At 38.1% G+C, this 13,180-nt stretch overlaps 1 long non-coding RNA gene across 1 annotated transcript in view; it reads left to right on the forward strand.

The window, feature by feature from the left end:
- LOC309609923 overlaps positions 1-13,180 on the forward strand; it is a 477,943-nt gene that overhangs the window by 13,579 nt on the left and 451,184 nt on the right. The gene's annotated exons all lie outside the window — the stretch shown is intronic.

A 13,180-nucleotide genomic window follows, 5' to 3' on the forward strand; every position in this document is an offset into this window, starting at 1 on the left:
TGATATCTGGGCACCCACTTGTGATTTTTCTCTTTGGTGTTCAGCATTCCTCGGCAAAAATCGTGTTCTTTTGTTTTAAATCACTTTTAGAAGGGAGAGTAATTTCCTCTTTGGGATCTGACCTGAAAAAAAGATTCTCTCGTTGAGCAAAAGTACAATCATTTCTTACAGATTGTTACCAGTTCAGAGCTTAATAATTTCATGGTCCTATGTGATTCCTCTTAACCAATTGAAGTCATGTTTGAGTGCAATGAATGCATTTCTGACCATCCTCCTCAGCACCTCCTTCTTCTCCATCGACATTCTCCGTAACCAGGCTGAGAGCATCACACACTTCTAGAGCACTCATGCCAGGCAATGGACTAGGTGCTTTATGTCTATTAAGTATTTAGTTCTCACAACAACCCTGGGTGGGAAGGACCAATAGTTTGCCCATTTTACAGATATGGAAAATGAGGCTAAGGTTAAAGGATTGGTTCGATGTCACACAGCTAACACGTGTCAGAGCCATGATTACACCAGGAGGTCTGGCTCTAGAATCTGCTCTGCTAATGACTGTGGCATTGCCTCTGCTTGTTTCTTTTAAGCCCTTGTCAATGCAGCCTCATAGATATTTCCAGAATTCCCCAGCTTCTCTATTTCTCTGCCATTATCACCCTAGTCTAAGTTACATTCATCTCTTGTAATGGTTTCTAAGATTCACTCTTGCCACTTGAAAACTAAAGTGTGTGTTTTTTTTTATGAAAAATGCAAATTGGATCAAGTCATACTGAAATTCAGAACACTCAATTGCCTTCAAATTCTTAGGCTAAAGATTCAAATTCGAAACCTGGCTTACAAGATCTTGCAGAATCCAGTTCCTAATGCTCTCTTTTTTTTTTTTTTCCTCTGAGCCCTGACCCCACTGGCTTTCTTTCAGTTTCTTAAATAGGCCATGGTTCTTTCTGCCCCAGAGCCTTTGTACATGCTGTGCTCTCTGCCTAAAATTCTCCTCAAATCTTTCCCCTTCAGATCAAGTGTAAGTGTCCCAGAGGGAAGCCCTCTATGGTTCGCTGAAATAGGCACATTTTTCTCATAATACTTATTACAGTTTGTAATTATATATATCTAGTTGTGTAATTATTTGATGGGTGTCTTTTTCCCCACTAGGCTCACATCTGTGGCTTTCCACTCTTTCTTCCAGGCCTGTCACATTGGCTGGTACTCAGTCAAAATTCATGGCTAGATTCATGAATGTATAAATCTGTTTCTGGAGGCACAAGCAGATTTCCTCATATTTAGGCACTTTCTAAAAGCAAAATCAGGAAAGTTTCAGTTATCAAGTATGAGTAAAATGTTGAAATAGCACTGTTAAAAAAGTAATAGGGAAAAGATAGAAGATGTGGAATGGATTAAGGGAACAAGAAAAAGAGGGGGAAAACAGGACAATGCAGAGATACAGCCCAGCCTTTCTAGCCACAGCTAGCAGGCAAGGGAATTGGAAGTACTTGGTGAGGACCAGGAGCTCTGCCTTCCCAGGGAAAATCCTTCTTTGGAAATGGTGTGTTTCTTGCTTGAGTCTGGAGTCTCCATGCATACTAGCAATGCATGCTCAGATTAAGGAATGGAGGAAGAGGAGGAAAGAGATCATTTTTCTTCTATAAAATACCTGCAAATCAATGAATATCTTTGTTTAGTGTTTAACGAGTACATTATTCATAAACCCGATAACCCCGAAAGTCAACAATTATTCGAAGAGTCTAAATAGTGTCGGCACCACTGTTGATTCTGTGATACCCTGCGTTTTGTGGCCACTTTCTCTAGTGGAATCGCTGTGGAATAGGCCCCCCACCTGCCCCAGCCTCACCATCTAACACGCAGAACCGGGAATTTGATGCTCCAGGGCCATCAGGCTGCATTTCAAATCTCCCACCCAGTGCTGTGACCCGATTCTCTTCCTGGGCAGCCATTGTCCCCTTTGCCAGGAACAGTCTGCAGGCTGCTCATTCTGGACCCCGGGCCAGCTCCTCTAAGTGACACCTGGACCAGGGTGTTCTTAAGCTCCACACTCCCAAGGTTACCTTCGATATTCCTTCTTAAGGAAGGTTTCTTTAATGCCCTCTGTGTATCCCTGGCTACTTTTGTCATATTGTATTTCAGAGTAATTCTCTTCTTGCCTCTATTTCTTCTCTATAAGACTGTTGAAGGTGGAATTATGTTGTCTTCACCTTTGAATCTCAGCCCCTACCACAATGTCTGGAACATGACAGTCAATAAAAGTCTGACGATTTAGCTTGTTACTCTTCTTTGTATAGTTTCAGTTACTTAAAGTATACATTTTTTAGACAATATTTCACATGGCTTACAATGATCCATGTAATAGTGTGAAGGTAGCACAATCTTGAAGTAGGATTAAAAAAAAAAAAAAGCAAGAACGGGGATAAAAGATATTCAGGGATAAAGTTAAAACTTGACATCATCATAGGCAAAATTCCTTATAGTATAAATTAGCCTCAAATATGTCCACACAAAACACCATCTCTCTTATTCCATTCTTGATGCTCACAAAATAAAAAGCAAAATCAATTTCTCAGGAGATTTCGTTTTTAATCTTTAAATGGGCTTAGGAAACCGAATATATTTTTATTATCATTATTTTTTTTAAAATTTTTTTTGGCCACACCGCGCAGCATGTGGGATCTTAGTTCCTAACCAGGTATCAAACTCGTACCCCCTGTATTGGAAGCGTGGAGTCTTAACCACTGGACTGCCAGAGAAGTCCACACTTTTATTATTAAAATTCAAATGATCTTACTATTTAGTGTATGGGTTGAGGCATAGAGGAAAGTGTTTAAAAGGCACCTAATTTAAAAATGAGATGTAAATATATTATAGAGTTTACAAGGTGTTCGAAATTAACATACAGAAAAAACTTACATGCCTTTTTATGTATCTATATGGAACTTACATAGATATAATATCTATGTATAAAATAGGCCTTTTAACCTAAAAAGCTGTCCTGTTAATATACAAGTAAACTAACCTTCATTAAAAGCCTGCTTGTGTCAAGATTTTAGCACAAGCCTTTTTAGCACACTTTTCCTCTCTCACATCCCCCCCACACACAAACACACGCACATTATTATTAGGGATAGAAACCAAATGTAATAAATCTTTAAATGTTAAGTAAGCTTATGTTATTTCCTTGTAAAGCCCTTGGCTAATACATATGTTACTTTTGTCTACTGTTAAAAATATCCTGTGCATTGTTCTAGAATTGTGTAGTTGATTAGAAATGACCATTTACATCTTCGACATGAATTGAAAGCACCAGCTGCCTGGTATCAGGTGGGAATCATAATTTCCAGCCTCATGGAACATAATCTAGTTCTGCACGGCTAAGAGGACGTGCCCGGCAGGGTTGAGTGTTTCGTAATGCAGGCGGCCAAATACCATGCCAGTAGAACAAACAAGAGATAACCTGGGAATTGAGCTGTCATCACCTTCTGATTGCATTTTTTCCCTTGGGAGAAAAACTCCCTGTGTATTTAACCCTTTTAAACCTCAGGGTTTTCTATATTTCTTAGAAAGCTGTTTTCACTCCAAACCAGATTTAACTCAGAATAATCTCATCACATGGATTTGAAGTAGAAGAGCCACGGCTTTGGAAGTGTAATATTTGGACACATGTGTAGTGCTGTGTCTACTGGACTAAACGTATAAATGTCATATGACTACACATATATATGTTTTATTTCTCTGATTCCTAGTAGTAAAATGTCTTGGTTGTTTTAAATTAAGTTAAATCTCTCTTCTAAGGATGTTAGAATTCATTTTCCCTCCATATCACCCAGTTAAATCTATTGGCTTAACATGGTAAAGTTTGTTCTCTATTATCTGAGCACAGGTAAAGTAATACAGAATATTTAAAGAGAATGGTGTTTCTTCAACCATTTGCTTCTGTGGGGTTCAAGCTAATAATTTAGAAATAAGAAAATGCAGATCTCAAGTCCCTCCCATCAGGAAACTTGCACAAGCCTCTTAGATAGCCTCATCCACCAGAGGGCAGACAGCAGAAGCAAGAAAAACTACAATCCTGCAGCCTGTGGAACAAAAACCACAATCACAGAAAGATAGACAAGATGAAAAGGCAGAGGGCTATGTAGCAGATGAAGGAACAAGATAAAACCCCAGAAAAACAACTAAATGAAGTGAAGATAGGCAACCTTCCAGAAAAAGAATTCAGAATAATGATAGTGAAGATGATCCAGGACCTCGGAAAAAGAATGGAGGCAAAGATCAAGAAGTTGCAAGAAATGTTTAACAAAGATCTAGAAGAATTAAAGAACAAAAGCCAGAGATGAACAACACCATAAATGAAATGAAAAATACACTAGAAGGAATGAGTAGCAGAATAAATGAGGCAGAAGAACAGATAGGGGACCTGGAAGACAGAATGGTGGAATTCACTGATGCGGAACAGAATTTAAAAAAAGAATGAAAAGAAATGAAGACAGCCTAAGAGACCTCTGGGACAACATTAAACACAACAACATTCACATTATAGGGGTACCAGAAGGAGAAGAGAGAGAGAAAGGACTCGAGAAAATATTTGAAGAGATTATAGTCAAAAACTTCCCTAATGTGGGAAAGGAAATAGCCACCCAAGTCCAGGAAGCGCAGAGAGTCCCACGCAGGATAAACCCAAGGAGAAACACGCCAAGACACATAGTAATCAAATTGGCAAAAATTAAAGACAAAGAAAAATTATTGAAAGCAACAAGGGAAAAAGGACAAATAACATACAAGGGAACTTCCATAAGGTTAACAGCTGATTTCTCAGCAGAAACTCTGCAAGCCAGAAGGGAGTGGCATGATATACTTAAAGTGATGAAAGAGAAGAACCTACAACCAAGATTACTCTACCCGGCAAGGATCTCATTCAGATTTGATGGAGAAATCAAAAGCTTTACAGACAAGCAAAAGCTAAGAGAATTCAGCACCACCAAACCAGCTTTACAACAAATGCTAAAGGAACTTCTCTAACTTCTTGTGTTATAAGAAACACAAGAGAAGAAAAGGACCTACAAAAGGACCTACAAAAACAAACCCCAAACAATTAAGAAAATGGTAATAGGAACTTACATATCGATAATTACCTTAAACGTGAATGGATTAAATGCTCCAACCCAAAGACTCAGGATTGTTGAATGGAAACAAAAACAAGACCCATATATATGCTGTCTACAAGAGACCCACTTCAGACCTAGGGACACATTCAAAATGAGAGTGAGGGGATGGAAAAAGATATTCCATGCAAATGGAAATCTAAAGAAAGCCGGAGTAGCAATACTCATATCAGATAAAATAGACTTTAAAATAAAGAATGTTACAAGAGACAAGGAAGGACACTACATAATGATCAAGGGATCAATCCGAGAAGAAGATATAACAATTATAAATATATATGCAAACAACATAGGAGCACCTCCATACATGAGGCAACCGCTAACAGTTCTAAAAGAGGAAATCGACAGTAACACAATAATAGTGGGGGACTTAACACCTCACTTACACCAATGGACAGACCTTCCAAACAGAAAATTAATAAGGAGGGCTTCCCTGGTGGCGCAGTGGTTGAAAGTCCACCTGCTAATGCAGGGGACGCGGGTTCGCACCCGGGTCTGGGAAGATCCCACATGTCGTGGAGCAACTAGGCCCGTGAGCCACAACTACTGAGCCTGCGCGTCTGGAGCCTGTGCTCCACAACAAGAGAGGCCACGATAGTGAGAGGCCCGTGCACCGCGATGAAGAGTGGCCCCCGCTTGCTGCAACTAAAGAAAGCCCTAGCACAGAAATGAAGACCTAACATAGCAATCAATCAATCAATTAAAAATAAATAAATAAATAAACTTTAAAAAAAAAGAAAAAAGAAAATTAATAAGGAAACACAAGCTTTAAATGAAACAATAGACCAGATAGATTTAATTGATATTTATTGGACATTCCATCCAAAAACAGCAGATTAAACTTTCTTCTCAAGTGCTCATGGAACATTCTCCAGGATAGGTCACATCCTGGGTCACAAATCAAGCCTCAGTAAATTTAAGAAAATTGAAATCATATCAAGCATCTTTTCTGACCACAACCCTATGAGATTAGAAATCAATTACAGGGGAAAAAATGTAAAAAAAAGGAACACATGAAGGCTAAACAATACGTTATTAAATAACCAAGAGATCACTGAAGAAATCAAAGAGGAAATCAAAAAATACCTAGAGACAAATGACAATGAAAACACAACCATCCAGAACCTATGGGATGCAGCAAAAGCAGTTCTAAGAGGGAAGTCTATAGCTATACAAGCCTACCTCAAGAAACAAGAAAAATCTCAAATGAACAATCTAACGTTACACCTAAAGGAACTAGAGAAAGAAGAACAAACAAAACCCAAAGTTAGCAGAAGGAAAGATATCATAAACATCAGAGCAGAAATAAATGAAATAGAAATGAAGGAAACAATAGCAAAGATCAATAAAACTAAAAGCTGGTTCTTTGAGAAGATAAACAAAATTGATCAACCTTTAGCCAGAGTCATCAAGAAAAAGAGGGAGAGGACTCAAATTAATAAAATTAGAAATGAAAAAGGAGAAATCACAACTGACACCGCAGAAATACGAAGCATCATAAGAAACTACTGCAAGCAACTCTATGCCAATAAAATGGACACCCTGGAAGAAATGGACAAATTCTTTTTTTTTTTTTAATTTATTTATTTATTCATTTTTGGCTGTGTTGGGTCTTTGTTTTCTATGCAAGGGCTTCCTCTAGTTGCGGCGAGCAGGGGCCACTCTTCATCGCGGTGCATGGGCCTCTCACTGTCGTGGCCTCTCTTGTGGCGGAGCACAAGCTCCAGACGCGCAGGCTCAGTAGCTGTGGCTCATGGGCCTAGTTGCTCCGCGGCATGTGGGATCTTCCCAGACCAGGGCTCGAACCCGTGTCCCCTGCATTGGCAGGCGGACTCTCAACCACTGCACCACCAGGGAAGCCCAGAAATGGACAAATTCTTAGAAAAGTATAACCTTCCAAGCCTGAACCAGGAATAAATAGAAAATATGAACAGACCAATCCAAGTAATGAAATTGAAACTGCAATTAAAAATTTTCCAACAAACAAACGTCCAGGACCAGATGGCTTCACAGGTGAATTCCATCAAACATTTAGAGAAGAGCTAACACCCATCCTTCTCAAACTCTTCCAAATAATTACAGAGGAAGGAACACTCCCAATCTCATTCTATGAGGCCACCATCACCCTGATACCAAAACCAGACAAAGATACTACAAAAAAAGAAAATTATAGACCAATATCACTGATGAATATACATGCAAAAATCCTCAACAAAATACTAGCAAACAGAATCCAACAACACATTTAAAGGATCATACACCATGATCAAGTGGAATTTATCCCAGGGATGCAAGGATTCTTCAATATACGCAAATCAATCAATGTGATACACCATATTAACAAATTGAAGAATAAAGACCATATGATCATCTCAATAGATGCAGAAAAAGCTTTTGACAAAATTCAACACCCATTTATGATAAAAACTCTCCAGAAAATGTGCATAGAGGAAACCTACCTCCACATAATAAAGGCCATATATGACAAACCCACAGCAAACATCATTCTCAATGGCAAAAAACTGAAAGCATTTCCTCTAAGATCAGGAACAAGACAAGGATGTCCACTCTCACCACTCTCATTCAACATACTTTTGGAAGTCCTAACCACGGCAATCAGAGAAGAAAAAGAAATAAAAGTAATACAAATTGGAAAAGAAGAAGTAAAACTGTCACCGTTTGCAGACGACATAATACTATACATAGATAATCCTGAAGATGCCACCAGAAAACTACTAGAATTAATCAATGAATTTGATAAGGTTGCAGGATACAAAATTAATGCACAGAAATCTCTGGCATTCTTATACACTAACAATGAAAAATCAGAAAAAGAAATTAAGGAACTCCCATTTACCATTGCAACAAAAAGAATAAAATACCTAGGAATAAACCTACCTAAGGAGGTGAAAGACTTGTACTCAGAAAACTATAAAACACTGATGAAAGAAATCAAAGATGACATAAACAGATGGAGAAATATAGCATATTCTTGGATTAGAAGCATCAACATTGTGAAAATGACTATACTACCCAAAGCAATCTACAGATTCAATGCAATCCCTATCAAACTACCAATGGCATTCCTCACAGAATCAAAACAAAAAATTTTACAATTCGTATGGAAACACAAAAGACCCCGAATAGCCAAAGCAATCTTGTGAAAGAAAAACGCAGCTGGAGGAATCGGGGCCTGGACTAAAAACTATACTACAAAGCTACAGTAATCAAGACAGTATGGTACTGGCACAGAAACAGAAATATAGATCAATGGTACAGGATAGAAAGCCCAGAGATAGACCCACATACATATGGTCACCTAATTTATGACAAAGGAGGCAGAACATACAATGGAGAAAAGACAGCCTCTTCAATAAGTGGTGCTGGGAAAACTGGACTGCTACATGTAAAAGAATGAAATTAGAACACTCCCTTACACTATACACAAAAATAAACTCCAAATGGATTAAAGACCTAAATGTAAGACCAGACACTTACAAAACTCTTAGAGGAAAATATAGGAAAAACACACTTTGACTTAAACCACAGCAAGATCTTTTTTGACCCACCTCCTAGAGTAATGAAAATAAAAACAAAAATAAACAAACGGGATGTAATTAAACTTAAAAGCTTTTGCACAGCAAAGGAAACCATAAACAAGATGAAAAGACAACCCTCGGAATGGGAGAAAATATTTGCAAATGAAACAATGGACAAAGGATTAATCTCCAAAATATACAAACAGCTCATGGAGCTCAATATCAAAAAACCAAACAATCCAATTAAAAAATGGGCAGAAGACCTAAATAGACATTTCACCAAAGAAGACATACAGATGGCCAAGAGGCACATGAAAAGATGCTCAACGTCACTAATTATTAGAGAAATTCAAATCAAAACTACAATGAGGTATCACCTCACACAGGTCAGAATGGCCATTATCAGAAATCTAGAAACAAGAAATGCTGGAAAGGGTGTGGTGAAAAGGGAACCCTCCTGTACTGTTGGTGGGAATATAAATTGATACAGCCACTATGCAGAACAGTATGGAGGTTCCTTAAAAAACTAAAAATAGAACTACCATATGACCCAGCAATCCCACTACTGGGCATATACCCTGAGAAAACCATAATTCAAAAAGAGTCATGTACCACAATGTTCACTGCAGCTCTATTTACAATAGCCAGGACGTGGAAGCAACCTAAGTGTCCATCGACAGATGAATGGATAAAGAAGATGTGGCACATATACACAATGGAATATTACTCAGCCATTAAAAGAAACGAAATTGAGTTATTTGTAGTGAGGTGGATGGACCTAGAGTCTGTCATACAGAGTGAAGTAAGTCAGAAAGAGAAAAACAAATATCATATGCTAACATATATATATGGAAATCTAAAAAAAAAAAAAAGATTCTGAAGAACCTAGGGGCAGGACAGGAATAAAGACGCAGACGTAGAGAATGGACCTGAGGACACAGGGAGTGGGAAGGGTAAGCTGGGACGAAATGAGAGAGTGGCATGGACATATATACACTACCGAATGTAAAATAGATACCTAGCGGGAAGCCGCTGCATAGCACAGGGAGACCAGCTTGGTGCTCTGTGACCACCTAGAGGGGTGGGATAGGGAGGGTGGGAGGGACGCTCAAGAGGTAGGCGATATGGGGATATATGTATGCATATGGTTGATTCACTTTGTTGTACAACAGAAACTAACACAGTATTGTGAAGCAATTATACTCCAATAAAGATCTATTAAAAAAAAAAAAAACAACTGGATACAGGATTCCTACTTTTGTTTGATCTCTCAGTTTTCTAAAGTAATGACTAGTGTTTCTATGTGGGAGCTCCAATAATAACAGGAACCAAGGTGAGTCAGACATTGCAGTGGAAAATGTCATGGTTTCCCTTTATAAGGTCTGCATTTGACCTAAACAGAAACAAAAACAAAAAAACAAAACCTTCACTAAGGCAGAATCTAGATATAACTGAAAGCATTTATTACATTAGCTATTGGGGGACAGTAATACCAGGCAGTAAAATGGGGTGATGGAAAGGGTCACAGATTGGGTGTTGAGATTTGAGGACATCTATTGTTTTTATCTATCTTTTGTCTATCTTTCCCCAACATCTGGTAAGAATACCTTAGATTTCTTCTGAGACACATCCCTCTACCACTCTCAGTTCACGGGTTTTGGCTCCAGAAAAACCAAGTCGTTAGCCAATGTGAGCACAGCATCTCCCAGGCCATGGAGAGAGGTCCATGGATATGCCTTTGACTCAGTGAGAGCCCATAGGATGCAATGAGATATTTTCTGGAGTTTCTAGGAAAGCAGTAGGTAGTTTTCTACTAGACCTGAGTATGAGAGGATGTGAGACTGGAGTTTTACCACCACACAGAACCTGAAAATCAAATAAATATACTAAGGAGAGAAAAGGAGAGTTCAGAGGAGAGTTGGAGAAAATCTTGATAATTCTGGTAACATTTTTTTCTTCCTGAATACAATCTTGCTTAATGTCAGTTCCACTTCTAGGCTTTTCAGTTAGGTGCACCAGTAAATCCTCCCTCCTTTTTGTTTTGTTTTAGCTAGTTTGAAGGACTACTAACCAATAGATCAGCTCCATAAACTAGCTTGGTTGCGTTTAGGTAAATCAGCTTAGCGCTTAGGTCTTAGTGGCTCTTCTGTAGAATAGCTTGAGCCAAGGTCATTTCCAATGTTAAAATTATATGAGACAAAATTAGCTTTATGGATAAACTATCTATGTCAGTCCCAAACAGTCCATGAGTGTTGTATTTTGGATACTGATCTATGGAATATCTGAATCCATGTATTAACTAGTTAGGTGTTACTGGTCATCTCCTCTATTCCTAGGGAATCTTAGCAGTTCCATTTTTCATGTTTCCCCAGAGAACAAGAAGACAACCGAAGTGCTCCAACTGAATATGTGAAGACTCAGGGGTTTTTTTTCTTGATTTTACAGCACTTTATTTTGCGATTTATCGTTCATGTCTGTCTCCTTGATTAGATGAAAAGTTATTTGCTAACAGGTGTTTTGCCTTATGGTTGATTTTCCAAATAAAGTCTTACAGAATATGTTACTAAATTTGGCTGCTGAGACACATACCCATAATAACAGCAATAGGCGTTTATTTCCTCCTAATGCAAAAGCAGCTTGGACGTAGGCAGTCTGTAGCTGGTAGAGCGGCTCCATGAAAACCAAGGACCCAGACTTCTTCCAGAACAAGGGTTTTGCTTTTCTGCTCTTGGTCCAGGACAGCTGATAAATTTGAGATTATGGTGTTCTCCTTCTTTTGGCATTAAAATATCTGTTCTTCCATATAATGGTAAGAATATGTGTTCTTTTTTCACTCCATGTCTTTATTTGGCAAAATTAAAAGATGGCAAGGCTATGTTGAGGCCCCCTACCTCTTTCCACACAAGGACTCATTCCCTATCCCTGACAAAGTTTAAAGAATTTTAAACTGGTCCATGAAATTCAAGCTTGGAAATCACTGGCTTGTTGTAAATTCAGTATTCACAAATAAATTAGAACAATGAATTACATAAATTAAAATAACCTTTCTCCTTACTTCTGGCTAGATGTATGATTATCATCCCAAAAGATTGTCATTTTTTTAAATTGAAGTATAGTTGATTTACAATATTGTTAGTTTCATGTATTGGGTTGGCCAAAAACTTCGTTTGGGTTTTCCATAAGATCTTATGGAAAAACCCAAACAAACTTTTTGGCCAACCCAATATATAGCACAGTGATTCAGATATATATTCTTTTTCAGATTCTTTTCCTTATAGGATATTACAAAATATTGCATATAGCTCTCTGTGCTATGCCAGTAGGTAAGATTGAGTCATTTTGGAAATGTCACCTGAGAAACGTATTTAGTACCTCTGGTTTAGTCTCCCTTTCTGTAATACGATAATAATAATATCCTCATAATATGCTGGAGCATTAGAGAATGATTTTGATATTATTTTATAAATGCTAAAGATACAGAAACATAACGATGACTAATATTTACAGCAATAGTAGCACACTGTGCTTCAGAGCACAGGTTAAGGAGCTACAATGCTTGGGTTGAACCCCAAATCTGCTACTTAGTAGCTGTGTGACCTCTGTGTGTTTCAGTTTCATCTGTAAAGTGAGGATTCAAATACTTTAGAGCAGTAATCCTCAACCAGGGGTGATTTTGCTCCCCAGGATGCATTTTGGGGTTGACACAACTGGGGAGAGAGGTGTGTAACTGGCATCTAGTGGGTAGATGCTAGGGATGCTGCCAAACATCCCATAATGCACCACGCAGTCCCCACAGTACAGAATATTCCAGCCCCAAATAATAGTGCCTAGGTGGAGAAACACTACCTTATAGTTAGGCTGACTTAGATGAGTTAATATATACGTAAATCACTTAGAACAGTAAGCACTACTTGCTTATTGTTAGAACCAAGCATTGTGCTGTTTTACATTTTCTCATTTAATTCATACACCATACTGAAGAGGTACCATTATTACCACTACTTCATAGGTTAAGAAAATTGAAGTTTAGGAGTGGTTAAGTACATAACTTGCTCCAAATTGCAGTTAATCAATGAAATCTAGGTTTATGTGATAACAAAGTCCATGTTTTTAACACTACCTAAAACACTTGACCCTTAGATATTACATGGAAAGTAGAAACTCGTTGTTAAAGGAAGTCTGCTATAAGTCCCCCTCTTAACCCCCCTTTATGCTGTCTCCCAGTAGCCTGGATCTGGATAATTCAGTCCAAACTTTCATTTTTCTTCATTATCAAATAGAACCAACTCTAACAAAGTTAATCCCTATTTTAGAAAGCTGTTTTAGAGGTTCTTCCTTTTAGAGAAATAAAATGGACTTCCTTGTAAATGTCATCCACTGGTTCTAGTTCTTTCTTCAGTGATAACCTTAAAATGGTAACCTCAGGATTTTTAGGGCAGTGAAAATACCGTGATATTTTAACGATGGATACAT

This window comes from Balaenoptera borealis, assembly GCF_965194805.1.
Source record: "Balaenoptera borealis genome assembly, chromosome: 13".
Lineage (NCBI taxonomy): Eukaryota > Metazoa > Chordata > Mammalia > Artiodactyla > Balaenopteridae > Balaenoptera > Balaenoptera borealis.